At 36.5% G+C, this 23046-nt stretch overlaps 1 long non-coding RNA gene across 1 annotated transcript in view; it reads left to right on the forward strand.

Annotated features, from left to right (window-relative positions):
• The window catches only part of LOC112531841, a 29371-nt gene that overhangs the window by 1295 nt on the left and 5030 nt on the right, over positions 1-23046 (forward strand). The window contains exons 3-6 of the long non-coding RNA XR_003073907.3: positions 5733-5825; positions 16039-16202; positions 17211-17260; positions 20594-21971. This is a non-coding gene — a long non-coding RNA (uncharacterized LOC112531841). The remainder of the gene's footprint in view (positions 1-5732; positions 5826-16038; positions 16203-17210; positions 17261-20593; positions 21972-23046) is intronic.

The raw sequence follows: 23046 nt of genomic DNA on the forward strand, positions 1-23046 counted from the left end.
AAGGCATAAAATCTATTCTGCATGGTAAAGACTGTTCTTGAAAATGGAAACTGTGAAAACTTTATTTTTGGTCCTCTCTCCAGATAGTAATCTCACTTTCATTTCTGTGAAATGAAATTAAATAAAGGAGCTCCTTAGGTTTTATTTGCAGCACTGATCTGCAACCATCTCTTTTTCCAAGCAGTTTTAGGGTAGGCACATTTATTATTTAAGGAAAATCCACAAGGAACATTTTTATAGTACCAGAATAGAAATAATACCATAACAATAAAGATCAAAGATTGATGCAATTGTGAGTACAAGTAATAGCTGCCTTGTGTGGCTGTTATGTCCTCAAGGGAATTCTTTAGAATGGCTTTCATTTTATAAAATGTGTTTGTTTCAGTGGTATAGTATATGAGAAGGAAACTCTACTCTGGTGTTTCTTTTCCTTTCTTTTCCTTTTTTCTGTTCCTTTTTATTCTTTTTTTTTTTTTTTTTCTCTGCCCCAAGGAAAAAAAATCATTTAAAATTGGTGTGACTGGTTTCATGAACTTTGATACAGCTCTGAACTTCCAAGAAATAAAAAAAAACATGCAGAAGCCATTGGTGTATGCATGTAGTTTAAAGGTATTTTTCCTGTCTAACCCAGTTTTAAACCAGAAGATACCAGTATCTCAGATGTAGTATTTGGAGGTTAATCCTTTTTCATATACAACAATCTGAGAATACATCAGTGTCATGCACTACTTGCTGGCCAACGCTGTTCAGCAGCCTTACCTCTTTCCTGGAGACATCAAATGTGAGCTGAAGCCAAAGGAGTTTACAATGATAGAATGTCTTACCCAAAGGCCATGATGACAAAATATTGTCATCAAGATGAGCACGATTTTATTCTGCTCATGATATATTTATGTATCCATCTGCAATATTCTACGATGTTTACTATGAATCTCTCTCTGTATTACTATAATACATATTTTTACATGTGGTGAAAGCATGAAACCTGTAGGACTGCCGGAAGACTGTCCAGTTTTCCTGAGCATATCTTGACCTAAGTTCAGTGGAGACACTTTTCTAATCATTTATTATTGATGAGAACAATATTTATATTTCAGTTGTCAGCAGAGGTATAACAGGTGGAGCAAAAAGATGACTGAATTTTTGATAAGAATTCCAAAACCAGAAGCAATGGTTTTATCCAGATGTTAGAAGCTAAAAAACAAAATGTAATATTCTGGTAATCATCTTTTAGGATTCTGGGATGATAACAGAAAAATAGCTTATTCAGAAGGAAGACAAAAGTAAAAAAGGAAATAAATTCTGACATTGCTATGGCAGGTTCTGAGATTTAGCTACTAAGAATTACCACCTAAAAGTAGTAATGCTGTATGGATATCTACAGATTTCTCCAAGCTGGGAAGTAAAGCTACACATTTTTTTAACCATACTGAATTAACTACAGGGCTTCCAAGAAACTTTTAAAAATATTTCACTTTTGCACTGTTCAGTATTTGTATTATTTGAGCTCACATTTCTGTGAGATAAAGGAGGTGATAGTGCATGACATTGCTCTAACTCTGATTTATACTGCTAACAGGTCTTGTATTTTTTGTTTGCCCGCTTTCTTCACTTTATCTACAGAAACAAAACAAAACAAAAACACAACACATACAAAGCACAAATACTCATAGCCTCTCTTGGAAAGCCACTAGCTTTACTTTTCTCATTAAAATATATTCCTTCTAAGTAATCATTTTTTCATCCTTAAGTCTTTCTCCGTAATACTGAATTATATCTGCACTTGTCAAGAATAGTCCTAATATCTTAACCATCATCTTTTATTACTGAATTGGATGAAGCAGTAAATAGCACATTGATTAAAACGTTCAGGCTCTATTTAATTTGAGATGTTGCAATGATGAAGAGGCCAAAGAGAAAAACTAAAAAGGATCAGAGGCAGGAAGTTCAACCTTAAAAAGATGACTTCACAGATCAAGGAAAAAAAAAAAAAGTGTTCAGAAGGAATTAATACCAAAATTTACAGAAATCTGGGTATTACGGTTCAACTTCATGTGGTAGAGAAAATATTAAAAAAGTCTAATGCAACCTACTCGCTTAATATTAAGGGTGGGAAAGTAAACACTTTACAGCAAGAAAAATTCTATCTAGCTCTAAGAAGGATTTGGGATATGAGTAATAAAATGATTAAGGCAATGAGAAGACCATTTATGAGAAAATATCAAAAGAGCTAAATAACATTATCAAAATAATTTGAAAATGTGTGTACATAAAGCTAAAAGGAAAAATCCTACTGTCCACCAGAGAGAGTTAACTGGAAGACAGGCATGTAATAAAGCTTAGCAGTATCAAAAGAAATACTGGAATTTATTTATTTAAAGATCCAAGAAAATTGTCTTGTTGGAAGAATTCTACTAGGACAATGAATTACAGGTAGAAAGAAATATCAGAAAAAAAAAAACAAAAAAAACAATGCAAATTAGCAGCAAAACAGGAGAGAATATCAGACACCAATGGAAATAAAAGTATGTCAACTACAATGTAAATTAGTACATCATGAGCATAAAGAGAACACAGGTACATCAGCTTCAGAGCAACACAGACAATCAGTAAGAAAAAACAGAAATAAATAAATACATAAAATTTAAGCATGAAAGCCACTGGAAGTAGACAAACAAATGCAGTCTTGCTTAGTAGCTAGTTGGCAGCATCTGTAGAATCACATCTCCTTTTTGCTTTTACAGTAATATGAACCTATTTACCATCAGGAAAGACCCTCACATCTCTCCAAAATAATGCCTCTTATTTAATTTCCATATAAACTACAACAGATACAAAGAGTACAATAGCACTAATTGATAAATTCACAGCTACAAAACACTGCTTTTCCAAATAATCATCACTACTAGCTGTGCATTTTCACCAGTGATGAACAAGATCCCACATACTGCACTCATAAAAATCTACATGGCTGTCCAGAATGTGTCTTGTCTTTTTCATATCTCCGTTACTACTGCTGAAATGTACCACCAGTGGTTTCACTGTGCTAATATCAAATGCACTGGTTGCATGACGACAAAAATTAATGGAGTACTGGTGGAAAGGTTCAACCTCTACTGCCATAACACCAACATCTGTTTCTGACATTGTGGACCAACATAATAAAGTAGGAGGCCTGTGTATCTATGACAGTTTGTCTCCATTTTGTACTATTTTGTACTATTTTGATTCAGAGTTGGCAACAATCCCACAGCCAACTGGAAGTTTACATTTTCCAAAACTCTTTCAAAGTAATTTAACATTTTCAGTTAAAATTTCCATATCGTCTCAAGTATACTCAAAGCAAGTTATTTTCTTGGCGACATCTGACATATGAGTTAGGCAGTTTTATGGTGTCAGATACATCTCTCCTTTGCTTTCAATGGAGACGTGTTCACTTACATCATTAAATGCTGTAATTCAGTATGCCTTAAGTTCCTCCTCTAGGACTGTCACAAATGGAAGGTCCCTGTTTTGTGCAGCTACTGTTACAAATCTACCCTTCTAACTTTTCACTCATTAGATTTTAGTTTGGAAGAAATAAGAATGACAAAAACACAACAAAAGTGGCTGAGCTCTTGTAATATTTCCATGCCTGAAGTTGTGTGAGAAAAGGTAAATAAATAAAAGATCTGTCAACAAAAGGCTGAGGGTGCTGAAATTGTTTATCTTGAAAGGAAGTAGTGTGATTATAAGCTCTAAGCCAGAAAAAAAAAAAAAAAAAAAGATTAAAAGAGTGTTAATCACTGTTCCATCCCAACTGAGGATGTCTAGAAAGATGGTACCTGTTTTCTTAGAATTTTTTTAGAATAATAGTGGAAATAATTAGCACAGAGTCCACTTCACGGAAATATCATTAGAAACATCTTTATGCACTATAAATTACCTGAGCAAAACTCAGGTCAGGTTCTGACTTCTGAGATAAAGCTGGCATGAACAAGAGGTGAAGTTATATTGTACCCTTAGGGTGCTGAAAACTGGGATTAATTGTGGAGAATTACATTACACTAAACAGAACACCTGGGTGATAAAATGTGGATTAAATTCAATTTTAATAAATAAAAAAAAAAACCTGTCTATGGAGAAAAAGAATACTAATGTGACATATACAGTGACATGACCGAAGACAATTGCCAACATCCAGTTAGGAAGTTCAGGGTTTATAATATAGAGCTCAATGAAATTGCAGCTGAATAAGTTGCTGCAATCAGAGAAGAATAAAGAATCCCGACAGAAGCAACAAGAAAACTAGAAAGGATAAATTCACAACATGAATACATCTTAAGTGTTTAGGGGAAGTTTTGCCTCTTTAATTCAAGTATACAGAGCAAAAAGAGTGCTTAGAGAAAGATGTAAAAGGTAAATTAGTGTTATGGATTTATGGCTTCCATATAAGAAGATACTACTGTAGTAGGATCTTTTAATTTGAAAGACAGACCACTAAGTAAGGACATGATAGTGATCTGTATATTCACGGCAAAGCAAGTAAAAATGATTGTTGGCTATCTTATCCAGGAAGCTTCAGATTATATCATCACTGCATGAGAAGTTTAAAATAAAATAAAAAATCTCACTATTTCACCCAACACTCCAGACGTGAAATTTAGTGCTAGAGGCTATTGTGAATAACAAGAGCTTACAGAAGTCAAGAAAGCAATTAGAGACATTTGTAGTACAAACATCAATAGCAGGCAGTGAAGGTTATCTATCACTTATGGAAGAGTATATAAAGAAAACTCTGATGCCATGGCCACTTTCACAGATATAACATTAGGTTAGTTGAACCTTTGATGTGCACCATCACATCATGTGATGTGCTGTCAGCCTGCCTCATAGCACTGGGCAATGTAGAGACTCATCTGCATTTTCATGACAGGCAGATATTTTGCAGTATGGTCTGCCTTTGAAAACTCACTTGCAAAAATACTGAGCTGCAATGTACAAAAATCTCTGTGTCATAAAGTAGCATAGCTGGATTTCCAAAATGAAAGGAAGGTCGGCTATTGCAGCAGGCTCTCCAGGGCACCATACCTGCTGGAGATCAACAAGCATTTGGACAACGCTCTCAGACATAGGGTTTGATTTGGGGCTGGTTGTGTGCAGCCATCGTGACTCAGTGATCCTTGTGGGTCCCTTCCAATTTGGGATATTCTATGACTGTATGTACCAGAAAGAGTCCCACAGTCAGGTTTTCATTTTGTTTTGTTTTTTCTTTTCTTTGTTTTTTGTTTGTTTGTTTGTTTTTTCCACATCACGTGGAGATATTTAAATGCACAAGCTCTAGTCTTTTCCAAACTAAAGCACAAACGGTGTTCTAGGACCTGCAGCTGCTCACAGGTGACTAGTGCTTTAGACCAGGATTGACCCTGTCTCAAGTTCCCAAACTTACAGATCTTGGGTCCTCAATGCCACTATTTCAATCTGAGAATGTACTATCCTTTTGCTAATGTAGAGCACTGATGGATATTGGACAGCCTGGAGCCTGCAGCTGTTCTGTCATCTTCTCACATTTTGCAAAATAAAAATCTTTCTACAGTCTATAATGTTATTTCTCCCATAGATGCTCTTCTCAAGCAAAGCGTGGAATATACCATGAATTGAGTAATGGTGGGGAGAAGAGAGAGATCGTATTTTTAATGTATTTAGCAATATATATTTTTACTTATTCTGTGATCATCTTTCCTTTGTTACAGAATTGCACAGAATCGCAGGTGCTGGAAGGGACCTTAAGAGATCAGTGAGTCCAACCTGCTGCTAAAGTAGGTTCCCTACAATGCATCTCACAGGTAGGTGTTCAGACGGGTCTTGAATGTCTCCATAGAAGGAGACTCAACAATCTCTCTTGGCAACCTGTTCCAGTGCTCCATCACCTTTACCATAAAGAAGGTCTTCTGCATGTTAGTATGGAACTTCCTGTGTTCAGGGTATAAGCCATTCCTCCTTGTCCTATTGCTACACACCAACAAGAGCAGCTTGTCCTCATCTGTTTTTGTCCCACCTCCCCTTAGATATTTATAAACATTTATCAGATCTCCTCTCAATCTTCTTTTCCCCAGGCTGAACAGAGCCAGGTTACTCAGCCTTTCCTTGTTCAGGAGATGCTCCAAGCCCTTTATGATCTCTGTGGCCCTTCCCTGGACTCCTTCTAGGATATCCCTGTCTTTTTTGAACTGGGGAGCCCAGAACTGGACATAATGTTCTAAATGTGGCCTCACCAGGACAGAGATATTTCTTATTCCTTTTTTCATCCACTATGTTTTGGTAGTACCAAAATGAGAAAGGTAGTTTGTGGTATAATCTTAGAACACTTGGCTATGGATGATTTTGAATTTCTACAGCTAGACTTTGTAAATCAAATGACACAGGTGTTTACAATTAGGTATAAAATAACATCAAAAGGCCCAAACTAAATAGACATTGAAGTTTCATGGATATACTGAAACTTAAAGAACTTTCTTCTCAGCAAAACAGTCGTATTAAAGTGAAAAGAATATTCTTATTTGCAGACTGGCTCATTGTGTGCTTCAGATGTACACTTAATTACAAAAAACAGACTGCTCAACCTCTTCCTATACCAGTAGCTTCAGATCTTTGTTTAATTGAATCAACTTGTCTGAGCTTTGAATGCACTGTCAAAGAAAATCACAGCCACAGGGATTCAAAATACTGCTAGACTGTTATCAACAGTAGCAAATAATATGAACTTGAAAGAACAATGAAATGAAAACTGACCTTTTCTCTGGAGCTATCATATACATTTAAAGTGCAAGCTGACAGTGTGACTGGAAAAAATAACTATGAGAGATCACTGATGAAAAAAAGGAATGTCTGGGTATTAAACTTAATAATGATGGGAAAGTTATTTGAGTCACCACATGGAATGCAAAGGAGTGTATAACGTATTCATATATATTTCCATCTGTGTTTTAACTGAAGATTTTATTCATAAAAAAAAATCTGTGAAGATGAACCTATTCACTGATAAACATATTTATGTTCATTTTGTCAAAGATTCATTAGATTTTACTTAGTATTTCTCTGTGATTGACATAAGGTCAAGGAAGATACTTCACTTTTAAATGCAGTTATATGAAATTCAGAGGTTGTCCTGATACAAATTATGTTTACAAATATCAGATTATGTGGATTGGAAGACTTCAGCGGCACAGGGAATAAGTACATCAGTTCCTTCAAGCAAGTGTAGAGACACAGTTTAAACCTGTTTCACACCCAAAATGAAAATAAGCAAAATGCTGTGGTCTCATTCTACTCTCCCACCATGAAATTCATTAAAACATTTTTGCTCTCCACTCATCATCTATTGCATATAGAATTGCATACTTCTAACAGCAAAATACAGTTTGTCTATGAGCTAAACATTCACTCATCTTAGTCAAGAAAATTACTGTAGCTACTAAAGTTATTACCATTGCTCCACTGACTGCTTTATGCAGTTGCTGGAGGTTAAACCCTTGTAGCAAAGCTGGCAAAAAAGCGTCTGTGAGCATGTTTCATGTTTCACTCTGGAACTCCAGTAGAAACCACCACTGCAGGCAGCTTAAGTGATTAAGACTGACTGGAGCACTTCAAGAACACTTTTCTCCTCCTCTCCTGCATGTTACTATCTTAAGTTATATGTTACTATCTTAAGTCACAGAAGGAAGATTTATCATAGTGTGTCTGTCTGTAGAGTTGATTACGTTTTCTCAAAGAAAGCATTTTTCTGTTAGAGAACATCATGCAACAAAAATCAGAACAGTCTGCAGTTGTTAGTTTTGGCAAAGATACGGAAAGTTAATAATTTATCGATCAAATGTTCTTTCTTTTCTCCCAGTTCACCTGCATTGCCTTTAAAAAAAAAAAAAAACTTAAAAAAAACACTTTTTTTTTTAAAAAAAAAAACAGTCTTCTGATACTAACAGTGAAGGCTTTCAGTCAAGTGCACTGGACTTCCATTTGAGAAGATCTGGTACTCTAGTTTCCTTGAAGAACTCAGCAGTCCCGAGACCAACGAGAATTTAAAAATCCCCGTAATCCAGAATTACTTTTCTACAAGCATCTCTAGCATACCTAAACCATAGAAGATAGATACATGAAGCAGAGCAAAATACTTCAAAGGTTAAATCACTGTGTTAACCTTCATCCTCTGCATGCCTTTTTGAGCATACATGCCCTATAAACAAAAACCTCCCTTATTCTTTGGAGAAACAACCATCAACACCCCAAAACTCCACAAATATCTTGGCTATCAATCAGCTTATACACCACAGCACTAAAATAAAAACTTTTATAGCAGATTTCTTCCACAGAAACATCATCTCTATTAATGTAGAAGGACTGTTAGGGCACACCTTGAAATGGTGATTGAGCACCTGGAGAAGGTAAGCAGCTGGCCCCGGTTGTGCAGACTGTGTTTGTACCTGGTATGTGTCCACCTGTGCTTTCCACGTGGTCAGAAGGGATGGACCCAGGGGTGGAGCCATGCTGGGCTCATATAAGGGCCAGCCACGGAACAGAGGATATCTCTTGAACATGGACTGTTTTTTGAGAAGTTGTGCTGTGTTGCTGGAGAGTTATGTTATTAGAGACTGCCTGCACCAGTTGTGTGAGTTTGGCTCTTCTTTCTGCTTATAACTGTTGGTAGTCTACCTGTGAGTACTTTGCCTGGTATTGTCAAGAGCCTGTCAGAAGCATTTTTTTTCTTCATAATTAGAACAATTCCCCATAAAATAAATAAAAATACAGGGCTTTCAGAATGGCCGTGTAATCTGATTCCAGTAGACAAGTTGCAGAAATAATCTGGGACTCATATATTTCTCAGTCTTCCAAGCTATAGATAGTTAAAAAAAAAAAAAAAAGCCAACACAGTATTCTGTTATTTAGCATGTGAGAGTGGGGAAGAACTATAGTCTGTATGAAGTCTCTTTATCTAGAAAGACAAGTTAATACGGAATTGCTTGAGTTGGAAGGGACCTCAAGAATCCTGAAGTTCCAACTCCAGTAGTTATCCTGAGGTGGTATTATCAACTACAATTGTTAGTTGATAGACTACAGAAGACAGGTAATGTTATTTACAATGCAGAAATTCTTCTTTAAACATGTAGGCTCTGGCTTTACTATTTCTCCTTTGTATCCATTTTTTTCCTCTGTTCTGTGTCACTAGTATAGGTGATGTAAAAGGTTATAAATATTTTAATCTGGAAGACAGATCGTGGCTCCCAGTTAACTTAAGCCTAAGGAGTTACCTCTGACAAACCTCAGTGTTTCAGTTTCCCACTTCCATCTGGTTATATATGAAACACTTATTTCAATACTAATGGCCACAACTTATCTTTTCTGAAGGTATTCTAAGATTTAATACATTGTGTTTAACGTACTTTGTGGATAAGCACTAAGTGATGAAATTTATAGCAGCCCAAACATTGTAAAGAAGTATGTAATCAAGCTATTAAATAAAACTGCAGTTTTCTTTCTCAAAGCAAATCATTAAAATGATCATACAGAATATTCTTCAAGTACTAATTTTTAAAATGGCAAATATTTTCAGTTCTTTTTGTTTAATGAAGCGTATTTATACTTTTATCCATTTTGGGGAAAATTGCTTGGCAATATCATAGAACAAATATATTTAGTTTAGAAACTCTGATACACTGAAGTTTAGTTAATAGCTCTGTTTTTATCTCCCGAAAGACAGCTAGAAAGGTAATTATAACATGCAAATTAGTTTCCATTGGGATGCAAATTAAAAATTATATACTGAAGTACAACATCTAGTACTGCAACCTATTCTTAGTATTTCATTAGGTAGAGTGAATTCTAACAGAGACTTTACTCCCAGATTTATGTGGTTTAGGTTGATTTCTCCAATGTATAATTTCTGTGCTTCACATTTGACTCCTATGTATTTTTCTTCAGACTCAAATTTTCAAAAGTTTCTCAGTTCACTTGTTTAAACTATTTTCATTAAGAAATCTCTTAGTGTTTGGACTGTTCTTTAAGCCTTTGTCTTTGATGAAATGGTTGTCACAGCCTTTAAAGTCTCTCTAATTAATGTAAAAACCCCAAATCAAAACACAAGTCAGTCAGATTAAAACATTTGCAGTACATTTTAATTATAGTCTGTGTAGAGCTTTTTTTTTATGACTATTTTCAATCCTGCTTTTATAAAAGATTAGGAAACAAGGACACAAGGCACTGCCAGAGAGAGAAAAGGACACCTGACCCAATAAGCTATTCCCTTTAAGTTTATCTCACACCTATTTTCTTGCTTAGTAACTATATCCTTTGATTCCCTTCCTGCTCAGACATGCAGAGTTCTCTTAAATTCATTGGAGCTATTTCCTTTGATGGCTTTACTTGGCAGCTGCATTAAATGAACTTCTCTGCTTGAACTCTTTGTGTGCTATATCTCTACATTTTAATTGTGGCCTCTAATGTCTGAATCTTTCATATGGTGAATATTTTGTCTTACCTTTGCTATCATTCTCCTCTCATAATTCTAGACATCAGTTAGGTTTTCTCAAGCACTTCCTATTTGTCTTAACTTCTAAAAATTATTGCATTATAGTAGTTGAAAATCTTATTCAATTAAATTGCTTATAACCTAAAATTCAAAACAATATGGTAGAAAAGATCAATTAGCACTGTCTACTGGAGTGATTCTCATTCAACTTGTCTTCTGGAAAAAAATTCCTTAACTTTCTATGCCAAAAGCATCCTGTACCTACCTAAATATTCTATTGCTGTTTAACCTGAAGTACTTATCAGCCTGTTATTTTCAGTCTATTCTGATGTTTTAGGTTCTATCTGTCCATAAAATTAAGCAGTTAAATTGAAACTGTTCTTGATTACATCATCTGTGCTGCAGCTAAGGAAAAATCAGGTTAAAATAAAAACAACAAAAGCAAAAAAACAAACAAACAAAAAAACAACTGAGGACACTTGAAAAGTTCTTATAAGCTAAAAGTAGATTTCAAGTCCAGTGTGGTTTCTTTGTCAACAGAGTCTGTAGTCTTCAAATTCTGTCTGTACTTCAACTATACAATGTGCATGCAGCTTATGCTTAAGCCTGAAAGGTAGTCCATACCACAGTAAGTGCATTCTGCAGTATACCCTGTGGTCTTCAAGCTGCAGCTGCCAGGAAACACTTAAAAGTGCATTCCAAGCCTGTGCTTGCTTACACCATGAAGATCTTGTCCCAGTGGGATTCTGTTCAGCAGCTGCAAAGAGCACGATGGGATTCTGTACTTTAAGTGTGCACAGAAACACAAAGAGTAGTTCTTTGTAGTCTAGGAAATTACAAGGACACAGCTTGGTGCTTAGTAAGTGTGGTCAGACAATAGAAATAGTTGTTAGAAAAACAAATTCCTGCTCATTTTACAAAAACTGTCACTGTCTGTAAAGTATCTAGAGAGAACAAAACAGTCAAAACCCTAAGTATGTTTACCAAGTGGTGGGGAGGTCTTCATTCTGATCCTAGTTTCCAGGACTGCAACCATATTTTATGAAAGGTACTTTCCAAATAAAATATTATGTTGCAAGACTAAAAGGGGAGAAATTGCTTCAACTTGTCTCATACTAACTGAATATTCCAGTCACTAGGCTATTAAGTAGAGACCAATCATGTTTTCAAAGGCAGGATTAATTCCTCATCTGCTCACTGAAGGAAAAGCCTATGCTACTATGTGCCTTCAGTTAAGGATTCTTCATTAAGGGTGCCATGTGGATTTCATAACAACAGGGAACTCTCCAGGTCTGGATTGTTAGATTGAACTCATCCCTATGCTTTCCCTGCAATTCAGATCTTCCTAATAATCTGTTTGTGCCTGTGTGTAGGCATCTGAGGTATGCAAGCTGGCAGTATAGTCATCCTAGGTTTTTCTACATATTCACCGGGGGAATTAAGCAGCTCCTGAGGATGATTCAAATTTTCAAACACAAAACTGAACCACCACCACCCCGCAGAAGCTTTTTTGTAAATTATTGTTGTAAATATTTATAACAAAACTTTGGAACCTATGAATTCTTTGATATGCCTTATTCATGGAACCAGACATGTCATGCAAACATAATCTTCCTTGTAACCCCTTCCCTACTTTTAATTTCATGGAAAGAAAATATGAATCTCAAAAGCTTTAGCTCCCTAGCTGGTATGCTGGACCCTTCCCATACAGTGAGTTAGGCAGATCAGGAACGTCGAAGTATACGCATTTGTGGTGGGTTGACTCTGGCCACTTAGCCACACAGCCACTTGCTCACTCCCTCCAACAGTGGCAAGGGGGAGAAAATAGAAAAACAGGAGCAAGAAAAATGGGGGATCAAAGTAATGATGGAGTAATTACTTACCAGTAGCTGCTCTGGACAAGACAGCCTTAATTTCAGGAACTTAATTCAGGCCATTTAATTCCTGACTTGACTATTGGAAGTCAATCAAACAAACAAAAAACATTTAAAAGCCTCGGGTGGGTGGGGGGGGGGGATGCCTTCAAATCAAGTGCATTCTGAATTAAGCTTATGGACTGGAGCTGCTCTCAGAACTTTGGGGTTTTGTGCCTAGGTCAGGTGGAATGGATGAGTGCTGCAGCCCCTAACTCTTGTATTCCAAGAGGTAATTTAGATTTGCTCCTCAGAGGCTATGCAGTGGGCTGTGGCATGATATTTGCATACTGTATAAAATGAAAAATCATACCCTAAAAGCAAAATTAGCAGAACATTTATTAAATTAGCAGAACATTTATTAACAAATTACAGTGACCTTCCCCTGAACATTTAATCTGAAATATTCTTCTTGGTTTGACTTCTACTGCTTTTTTTTTTTTCCCTATAGTCATGATTTTAATATGCCTCTGTTTTATTGTTTTGGATAATTTTTAAACTATCTGTTTATTACTCATAACCGTTACTTAGTATCCTTTGTGTTGTTGTTCTACTACACTGACCTCTATTGTAATTTCCACCCTTTGGATGAATAGTAACTAGAAAAATATGCAAATATCCCACAGTCTCTTAACCACAGGGTTAGTTTTTACTCCCAATCTTTATTTTTAGTGTATTTTCTGGTTCTTACAATCTCCTTTCCGGAAACCAAACATGATTTTAGACAACATTTCTATGGGATATTTAGTATTCCTTAAATATTTGAGTTTTTCTTATTAATTCAAAGTATTTAGTGGCTAGCCAAGGAATTTATAGCTCCTGACAAAGTAAGTAAATAAATAAATAATCAGATGCTAAAAAGTTGAATATCTTTACTGCAACAAACATTCTTGCTTCTGTTTTTTTGTTTTGTTTTGTTTTTCTACCACATCTATTGGTCTGCTAAAAGTAGTTTGTGATTCTTTTCTGAAAGGGAATCAATGGCATAAATAAAGTGATGCAAAGTATTTGGCTATCATAAGAGCATATAATTACCCATTGGTGCTTTTTCCAAACCAGACATTTAAATGGAAAGGGAAAAGCTTAATCTTCTTAAAAAACAGCTTAATCGCTTGATAATCTCTGTAGTTCTGGGAGCAAAGGATGACACAAGCAGAGCTGATTCCTCTGTTTTGGGCAGAGCTGTTCACTCCTGTGTCTTGGGGAATGTGAAAACTTCAAGGAAGGAAGTTAATGTTTTCTCCCATCCCTCATACTTTTCCATATTAATGAAGAATATTCTTTCTCCATGACCGTGACTGATGGGGGAGCTCTGACCCTCTCAGCAAGGAAACTTCTTTTAACTGTACTTCTGAAAGAGTTAAATTGCTCTCCAGATTGAATGGGCAGACAGCAAATGACAATCAGCAGTGACCAAGCTGTAGTACAAGAAGCACTTATGAAAGAACTGACAGAGGCACCACCAAGACATTCATATGCTGCAACATTTAATCCAACTACTTTAGCACTCACTACAGAGCCTGATTTTGAAAATAAATAAAATACACGACAAGGGCTCAGGAAGAGCCTGGATGCTTGTGCTGGTTAGAGCCTTGAGCTCATAGACAGGCTCTCAATGTCCCAGCCTTCCTATAACCAGCTTGGTTTTGGTGCATCTGTATAACCTTTGATCAGATCTCTGTGAAAACAAAATTGTGACAAAAAGCTCATATGGGATTTGTTCTTTACTCTTCAGCCTGGACCCCACATTTAAGCTCTGGCCCCTAGTTTGCCACACATAGAAGCTAATTTCCCTTTTCTTCGTGTGCTTCATTCTTTAAAAAGGAAGCTCCTTCCTTCCCAAAAATAAATGAGGAGGAAAAGTGTCTGTTCATGTGAGCACAAAAAAAGCCCTGAAAATCTTAAGCTTGATCCCAATCACCCTGCATTTGTTCACACAATGTTTTCACATTCCTCAGCAAAATATTATTTGTTCTGTAAAAATAGAACTTGTAATACCTCATACTATCTTACATTTAATTTCTCCCATTAAGTAATCTACCTGCTGTCTAACACACAAATGCTTATTTTCAACAATTCTAAACAGCAACAAAGGCCCCATCAAATTTATTGGAAATGTGGGGATCAGCAGTTCAATTCACAGGTTGTTCTTATTATTCGGATGATAGATTGAACAACTGCGAAAGTTAACAGTTAATCTGATAAAGAAAAATACATTTCATTTCGTGTATAAAGCTATTTATAAATCACCTATTCAGGGAACATAAATAATGCCATGTAATTTAGGGGACAAATTATATAGTATAAATAATGAATGTTCTCAATGATCATTTAATGTATGAATTATAAGTTAAATTTATTGACACAAGATTGAAGAACTGTAAATAGACGTATTTATGATATTCAGAACCTGTACTTGGGTATTTTGCAAGGTGAAGGAAGTTAAATTGTTGTACAGATTCTATTATCCTGAACACATGAATAACTTATATACATAGCCATTTAGCTGATCAACTCTACATATGGAAATACACTTTTATTCCCTGTGTTCAGTAGTTTCTTACTACCTCTTGTGTTCTTAGTTTCTTCCTGGAAGAAATAGTAAACTTCTCTGAGCCACCTCAGATAATTGACGCATTGAAGCTACCTCAAATCCCTTCAGTTTTGTAGGTGTCCTAAATCTCTTCATTTATCCCCAAAGTTGCTTGCACTAACACCCAAATACATGGAACTACCATAAAGTAGTGTTCTAAGAAACTAGATTCCATGTGTTTTGAATTTTCTATGTATAACTCTACTCAGATGAATCACTAGTGTTTTGAGTGTTTACACTAATACATAATACTCATTTCGGAGTACCTAAGGTTTGAAGGACAAAGAAGGGCCTACACTGTGCTTGGTAATTTCTACATACTAGACAAAGGAAAGTTCTAGTCTATTACTATTTCTAATCTAAGTAGACTAATTACAGCTTGCATAAGGGTAAATATCATGTAAAACAAAATATCTGAGTTTTTAATTTTTATGTCATACTTATTTTTTACAATCTACCTTCCTTTGTATCACTAACAGCACAGAATTTGTTTCAGAAATACTTGGAGAAATACAAGGCAGGCCTCGTTGCAGGCAGCAGCATATTTCTTATTCACAGGGCTGGCCACAAAAAAGTGTGAAGTGGAGCTTCACAACAGGCTCTTGGTTTGCAAAGTTCACATAAATATTTTCTCAAAACAAGTTGTTGCATCTGAGAGGTATGTGCCAAGTCACACTGAAATTCAAACAAGTATTTACAAAAACTGCATAACACACGGCTATTAAGGAAATATTTATGTAACCTCTCTGACAGAATCCACTAAAATCTGTATCTCTGCTTTCTGCTTCCTGCAGTGTAGGAAGATAATGCTACAGTTACAAAGAACTCTTTTGTTTCACTACTTTGGTCTGTCTGAAGCCCTAATGAAAATCTGACAAACTCTATTCTCAAGGGTATTATTGACTGAGATGAAAAGACTTTGATGACTTTAGCTAAGTGCTTTATGAAGGCGAAAATTCTCCATCACTATCCCTATTTTAACTGCTGTATCACGTTGTGAGGTTGTGTCTCTTTTCTTCATTTATTTTCAGAGGAAAAAAAAATGAATTGGACACAAATATTAAAAATAAGTCAGACTTTAGACATCATTTCTTATAGAGTGGACAAGCTTTCAGCTCCTGGATGATATGGCCACAATGATCTCTCTCTGGACTCCCTCACCAGACTGGGATTTGGTGAGGTGCAACTGTCACAGGTAGTGGAGCTAATCTTTTACCTTTCAACACAAATTGTATTTTCTTACAGTCAAGAAATGCATTCTTATCAAGCACTAAGCTGTCTTTCCAGGCAAAAGAGAAAAAGAAAAAATTGCCTGTCTTTCTTACGGGCAAAGCAGTCAAAATGGCTCTGATTAAGAACTTTTTTTTTTTTTTTTCCTGGCTTTCTTGAACTGATAAAAAGCAAAAATGTGAGCAATGAAGTCAATGAAGTTAAGACTGAATATGAACTCACTTACAAGCTCTGAAGAAGTAATAAGCAGTAGCCTTGATGACATCCATGTCCTGCAGAGACATCATTTGACCGGCTCTAGTTGAGAATTTTGAATCCAATTTAGGCATATATCAAGAAGGTCTATCTCAAGCTGTGGCAGTAGCATATTATTTTGTGAAATTCCAATATACTGATAAAATAAAGGTGATGAAGTAAGTAAACAATGGATTTAAATACGCAGTTATTCTTAGGCCATTATCAAAGCTTGCCATTTTGATAGTGTAGATACAATAACTTCTGCACACAAAAGTGTATTTGAGGTGACTGCTTTTTCTATTACAAATCTGTTAGGCTTTTTCATGCTATCTTTTCTAAAATAGGAGAAAACTGTAGGTCTTTTATTCAAAATCTTTCCTATTCACTGATGTAGTCTGATGATGATGTGGAAATTAAACATAAAAGGTTACGTTTGGGAGTTTGATGTCACAGAATCCCTCTGACTCTCAGAAAAATATCAAGCTGTTGAAAATTGTGACAGGTAGTTAATCTCAATTAATACTACAGCATTTGGTTTTCAAATGCCAAGAATACATATGTACGGTGGCATAGATTAACTTAAACTCAAAGCCTCACTTTGAACAACTAAACCCTAATTCAATTTTAAGGCTTTCACTTAGAAATGTTTTTATTATTTATTTGTTTGGTTTCCAGGATAGAATCTATCATGGTTATGTGTTGGCTGCATTTGACATGATTCTATTTTTTTCCTTAGATTAGAGATACTGTCTTCTGAAAATGAATTCTGCTATCATCTCCTGTTACGTAAGAGCTCCAAACAATAAATACTTAAGTTTTTGTCCCAAGTATACTTATCTTTAGTTTTAATTTTTTTGCTTATAATAAGAGTTTCTCTGATTTTCATATAATTTCATTTTCTCTTCAGTACTCTTATGCTCTGTGAACACAGGGGAATTGTTTTATTGTCTTCACAATTATTAAGCAGAGAAATAGTTTATATTGCATCACCATTCCTTTTCCCCGCGTATGTATAAATCTGGTTATGGATGGATACTTTGTAAAAATGATCCCATCTCCTCTTTCTTATCCGATATCCCTGATCTCCACAGGGACAGATTTCTCTAGTTTCTTTCTGTGAACTCTTTCTTTCAGTACATCATCTATATAGTGTTTTCCTGTTATCAAACATTGGTTCTGTTTCTTTTGAAAGCAAATATAGCAAAATACATCCTAAGTTTATTTCGCCATTTCAATCCATGAAACATGGGTAAGAGAATTCATCATTGTAAGTTATCAATACTAGCAACATTTTTTTTTTTCATTAAAGCACTCAAAATAAGCACTCACTGCTACTCATCTTCTCCAAGTATTCCTTAAGTTATTGCACACATTAAGAATGCACTCCTTAAGTCCACGCTCTTTCATTTCTTTTTTCTCTAATTCACTCTTGTTCTAGAAATAACAGACATAGGTCATCAGTGAAAGTATGACATTTATTTTAGGGACTTAATTCATGATCAACTGTATATATTACAGTTGGATCTGCAAAGTAGTAACTTGCTGCTATCTTTTGACACAACTGAAAGATTGATGTCTTTTACTCGTGGTGAAAGCAGACTTACTGGAGTGTCAATCAAGCTCTAGGTTTAGTTACATGGGTTGCTGTTCAACAGTGTTTCTAAAAGTGACACTGAAAATCACAGGAGCACAGAATGGTTAAGGTTGGAAGTCATCTGATCCATTGACTCACTCAAGCAGAGACACTTAGAGCTGCTTACTCAGGGCCATGTCCGGATCATTTTTGAAGATCTCAAAGGAGGAGACCACACATCATCTCTTGGCATCCTGTTCCAGTGCTCCATCACCAGCACAGCAAAGTAGGGCTTCCTGATGCTCAGAGGGAACCTACTGTGTTCCAATTTTTGGCCATGGCCTTGCACTGGGCAGTACCAAAAAGAACCTCACTCCATCCTCTTTGCATGCTCCCTTCGGGTGTTTATAGACATTGATAAGATTGCCTCTGAGACTCCTCATGCCCAATTCTCTCAGCCTTTCTTCATGGGAGAGGTGCTCCAGACCCTTCATCAACTTGGTGATCCTTCACTGGACTCTTTCAAGTATGCTCATGCCTCTCTTGTGCTGGGGGCCTAAAACTGCACACAGTGTCCTCACCAATGATGAATAGAGGGAATCATCTCTCTTAACCTGCTGATGGTACTTTTCCTAATTCAGCTAAGAATACCATTAGCCCTTTTATCAACAGGGACATGTTGCTCACTCATGTTCGTCTTGCTGTCTACCAGGTTCATCTAGCATGTGCAGACATTTCCAGTTGGGTTGCCCCCAGCATACAGGTGCCTGAAGTATTTCCTCTCCAGTTGCAAGACTTGGTACTTCTCATTGTTGAATTAATGAGATTTTTGTCCACACTTTTCTTCAGCCTGTCAAGATCCCCGTGGATGGCTGTGGATGGCTGTGCAGCCCACTGGTAAGTCAGCAGCCCCTCACAGTTTTGTGCCATCTGCAGATTTACTGAGTGTAGCCAACTCCATTATCTAGACTGTTAATGAAGGTGCTGACCCAATATTGACCTTAAGGGTAGTCTACTTGTTGCTGGCATCCAACTGAACTACACACCACTGATAGAGTACTCTCTGAATACAGCTCATTCAGCCCATATTTCAACAGCTTCTCTGTGCAGATTTCATGGAGAACAATATCAAAGTCCTTACTGAAGACCAGGAAAATAGTATCCAATATCCCGCTTCATCAGGCTGGTCATTTCATTATAGAAGCTTATCAGGTTGGACAAGCATGACTTCCCCTTGGTGAATCATGCTGACTACTCATGATGACTTTTTTCTCCTTCATATGCCTGGAAATGGTTTCCAGAGTTATCTGTTTTAGCACTTGCTGAGGTACTGAGGTGAGGCTGACTGGCCTGCATTCCATTTGTCCTCTTTCTTGCCCTTTTTGAACGTAGGAATGACATTTTATTTTTTCTGTTCTTTTGGCATGGCTCCCAGTTGCCATGATCAAGCAAAGATTATCAAGAGTAGCCTTGCAGAGTTGCATCTGCTAGCATTTGTGAGTGCATCCCATCAGGGCCCATGGCTTTATGAATGTTCAGTTTGCTTAAGTACTCTCTGACTTAATCCTCTTCCACCGAATATCTATTTTCCTTGCTCCAGACTTTCAGCCTGGTCTCTGGGTTGTGAGATTGCAGAAGTCAGTATAGCTAGAAAAGACTGAGGCAAAGAAGGCATTCAGTATCTTGTCCTTTTTGAACAGCTATACAGGTGTCCTGCTTCCTTCAGAAGAAGGCTGACATTTTCCTTAGACTTTCTTTTGTCATTGAGGCACTTGTAGAAGCCCTTCTTGTTGCCCTTGATGTCTTTGACCTGATTGAGTTCTATCTGAGCTTTAGCTTTCTTAACTTGAATCTCTGGCTGCTTGAGCAGTGCCTCTGTATTCCTCCCAGGTTCTCTCTTCACATTTCCATCCTCTGTAGACTTTCTTTTCATGTTTGATTTTGGCTAAAAGTCCATTCTTCATTTATGCAGGCCTCCTGGCATTTTTGCCTTTGTTGAGATGAATTGCTCTTGTGTTTGTGGGGGAGTGATCTTTGAGTATTAACCAGCTTTCTTGGACATCTCTTTCCTCTAAGACTTTATTCTACTGCACTCTACCAAGCAGATCCTTTAAGAAGGAAATCTGCTGTCCCAAAATCGAGAGCAGAGAGCTTGCTGTGCACCCAGATCACTGCCATAAGGTTCCTCAGTGTATTGGAGTCTGTTACTGCTCTCAACTAGGATGAAAAGTGGTAGAGTCCCTTAAAATCAACCTTTTATTTCAGCCCAGATATTCCATTTATTTAGAGAAAATACTCCTTTTTCCAGTCAGTTTCTCAATTTAACAGATGAGAATAGCTCACCATTCCTACTGATTCTTCCTTATTGTCCTGGAAACAGGTTGTTGATCAAAACAGTCTAAACTTTAAAGTTATTCTAAATGTATAAATGATCTTCATAGGAAACATTTCCCCTTTAATTTTGATTGACCATCTGTTTCTTTTCTTGCAAACTTTGTAACTACTAGCAAATTATAACTTTTTTTCTATTTTCTTCCTTTTGTTAGTGACATCCACCTCAGGACAAACAGTTGACTAATGGGAAGCAAACAAGCTTTTATGACATATCCTGACATAAGTATTTTTGGACCCATCATACTTTTTGCAGAACCCTACTCGAGTCTCCTAATTTGCATTACATTAATTACTGAAATATTACATTACAGTGCTCTAACACAGCTATATGAAATAGCTGACTAGTTTTACTTGTACTAATTAGAAGTAGAAGCAAATAACAATTTTCTTTGTAAGATAATAGGCAATTATAGATTTTTTTTTCCCAATGTAATGTTTTCAGTCTTTCAGTGATTGCTTATTTTACTGTAAAATTCTTATCTTCATTTCTTTTTAGCAATAAATAAATAAATTAAAGCATTAGTATTCTGATACTATGCTAAAAGGAAAGAAAGAAAAAAAAAGAGATGCCATGCCATTTGGTCTAGGAATATAGGCAAAAATCTAAGGGTACTATTAGCCTTCGAGTCACTTTTTTCAAATGTCATTCTTTGAGGATGAAAACATGTTGGCTTTGTAAAGCGCTTAACATTTCAAGCTGAAAGGCTTGAACAAGCTTTGAACTCTGGAATTTGTGATGACTAAAAATTAAAGGGAGAAATAACATTAAATAATACTGTAGCTTGTGAAGCTGTCTTTTTAAGTGTCTGAGCATCTCCTCAAATGTACAGTTTTTCTCGGATCGACTTTTAAACCAAAGAACCCTATGTATCCCATGGAGTGTTGTTGCTTTATTTGGAAATATTCTTCTATGTTCTATGAGGCAGAAAATGAAAGTGAAGTCTTTGTGATGTGTGAATAAACAGCTGGCTATCTGAACATTTCTCTGTCCATAGATACTGAAATGTGCCTGTGTAAGCAGAGTTCACCACTGATTAAAACACCTTTGTGGCTGAGCTGTGTATCTGCCCTCCTTGACTAGTGGCCCCCAGCTCTTCAAGATGCTGGGGCCTCCGGTCAAGATTTAGCTGTTTGCAATAAAAAGCTGTGTGCTTCATCTTCTGCCCTTTGAAAAATCTATTTCTTTTTGGTTATGTTATTTCACCCTCTCACACCATCCCTCCTTCTGTCATGGTTTTGTAATTTTGCTATTGGTATTTCACATCATAACATCATGTAAAGCATGGGTAATTAAAGAGTTAATACTCCAGTTCCATGGGCTAATACTTCAGTTCCATGGGCTGACAACTTTCTGGATACCTACTTCTCAAAAGAGAAGAAGAACTACATATCCCAGGAGACCTCACGGTCAGAGAGGAAGATACGTCACGGAAGTCATGGGATCTCGCACTCGGACAGGAGCTCGCTCTCTCTCTCGCTGCCTGGCAGCGGGTGTGGGTGTGCTTCCAAGCAGTGCACCTTCAGTTCAAAGTAGGCTTTTCGGTTTCAGAAACTCTCTCTCTTATTTTATTTGATTTATTAGCCTCAATTTCAATGAGATTTTATTATATTGTGTTATCTTGCATTCTGATATCATAGTTAGTAAAATTTAGTTTTCCTATTTAGATCATTGATGCTGTTCTGTCTTTGAGCCCAGCTCCCATCTCCCTACCTTTCCCTTTTTCCCTTCTCTTTTTTGGGGCCAAGGGTCCCATGGGCCTACTGCCCCCCTGCCATGGACATAGATTGATCTAGATAACTCCATCACACCTTCTCTGTTGAACTCCATTCTTTTCCCCAGGATTGAGAACTTTTTTTTTTCTTTAACTGACACAAAAGAAAGATAATAAAATGATTTCTAGTTAATCACACATGTGACTTCTCAGAAAAGCTGAAATGAGGCCGATGAGTACAGTACTTCAGGGAAAGATTGCAACACAGACTTTTAGATTGCAGAATTGTTTGCTACTCAGAAAACAGAAGAGTCAAGAAAGGACTGATTTCCTTATAGACTATTTTCTGAGCACAGGCAACTTCCCAGGTACAGCACAGGTAGTTTATAAATTCCAGAAATACAATTTTGTATTTCTCTATTAGGTCTTCTACAAAAAACCAACCCAACCCAAAACTGAAAAAATATCTTTTTTCTTATGTGTCCTTCCATCACAAGACAAGGCAGTAAAATACTAATAATGGCTCACAAAGGCTGTAAAGAGACTCTAAATCCTTTAAACAAATGGTTACAGTCTAATTGTCTCATCTGCTCATTGGCATTACAGCCTTCTATCAACAGTATGCTGTTGAACTTGTAGACTCTCCAAGTCACAGACAGGCTTTAAAGAGGGAAGATAACTTTTATTTGTTACAGGCAATAAAACCAGAGTCTCTACTGACTGTCTGACAAGGAGGTGTCTGATGCTGTGGATCAAGTCAGGCAGAACATAAATCAAAATAGTATCTAAAGGGCAAGGTAGTGGAGGAATGAGAAGTACAAAACCTACACAATAAAATTATGTTGCAATGAGAGAAAATTAGAAAATAAGGAGTAGAACCTAAAAATAGAACA

Source organism: Gallus gallus, chromosome 2, assembly GCF_016699485.2.
Source record: "Gallus gallus isolate bGalGal1 chromosome 2, bGalGal1.mat.broiler.GRCg7b, whole genome shotgun sequence".
Lineage (NCBI taxonomy): Eukaryota > Metazoa > Chordata > Aves > Galliformes > Phasianidae > Gallus > Gallus gallus.